The sequence below is a fragment of the Callorhinus ursinus genome, unplaced genomic scaffold (assembly GCF_003265705.2).
Source record: "Callorhinus ursinus isolate GAN/ISIS: 27379988/994484 unplaced genomic scaffold, GSC_fseal_2.0 scaffold4, whole genome shotgun sequence".
Classification (NCBI taxonomy): domain Eukaryota; kingdom Metazoa; phylum Chordata; class Mammalia; order Carnivora; family Otariidae; genus Callorhinus; species Callorhinus ursinus.
In genome coordinates this window covers 36,149,645-36,150,715 of record NW_027397066.1, presented here as the reverse complement: position 1 = coordinate 36,150,715, position 1,071 = coordinate 36,149,645, and the positions used below count along the sequence as shown (strand labels likewise).

At 39.7% G+C, this 1,071-nt stretch overlaps 1 pseudogene; it reads left to right on the top strand.

Moving 5' to 3' along the window:
• The first annotated feature begins 212 nt into the window (after positions 1-212).
• LOC141372692 (DNA mismatch repair protein Msh6 pseudogene) lies at positions 213-750 on the top strand (annotated as a pseudogene).
• Positions 751-1,071: the final 321 nt, after the last annotated feature.

Sequence of the window (1,071 nt, the reverse complement as noted above, 5' to 3'; positions counted from 1 at the left end):
TTTATAGCAGCAATGTCCACAATAGCCAAAGTATGGAAAGAGCCATGATGTACATTGACAGAGGAATGGATAAAGAAGATGTGGTATATTATATACAATGGAATATTATGCAGCCATGTAAAGGAATGAAATCTTGCCATTTGCAACGACGTGGATAGAACTGGAGGGTATTATGCTGAGCGAAATAAGTCAATCAGGGAAAGACATGTATCTTTCAGTACACTGAAACTGCCAGTATACTTAGGCATGCAACAGCACATTCCCTGGTGCTTGTGGATGAATTAGGAAGAGGTACTGCAACATTTGATGGAACAACAATAGCAAATGCGGTTGTTAAAGGACTTGCTAGAACATAAAGTGTCGTTCATTGTTTTCTACCCACACCATTCATTAGTAGAAGATTATTCTCAAAATGTTGCAGTGCGCCTGGGTCACATGGCATGCATGGTAGAAAATGAATGTGAGGATCCCGGCCAGGAGACTATTACCTTCTTCTATAAATTCATTAAGGGAGCTTGTCCTAAAAGCTTATGGCTTTAATGCAGCTAGGCTTACTAATCTTCCAGAGGAGGTTATTCAAAAGGGACATAAAAAAGCAAGAGAATTTGAGAAGATGACTCAATCACTGCGATTATTTCGGGAAGTTTGCTGGCTAGTGAAAGGTCAACTATAGATGCTGAAGCTGTCCCTAAATTGCTGACTTTGATTAAGGAATTACAGACTACATTGGAAGCTTTGAGTTGGCTTTGACAAAGGTGGTAAATTCAGACAATATTATGATATAATAAACTTTAAATAGGTTTAAATAAAGCCCTCACTGATACGAGGGATTCTTAATCTCAGGAAACAAACTGAGAGTTGCTGGAGTGGTGGGGGATGGGAAGGATGGGGTGACTGGGTGATAGACATTGGGGAGGGTATGTGCTATGGTGAGCACTGTGAATTGTGTAAGGCTGTTGAATCACAGACCTGTACCTCTGAAACAAATAATATTTATATGTTAAAAAAAAAGAAGATAGCAGGAAGGGAAAAATGAAGGGGGGCAATCAGAGGGGGATACAAACCATAAGA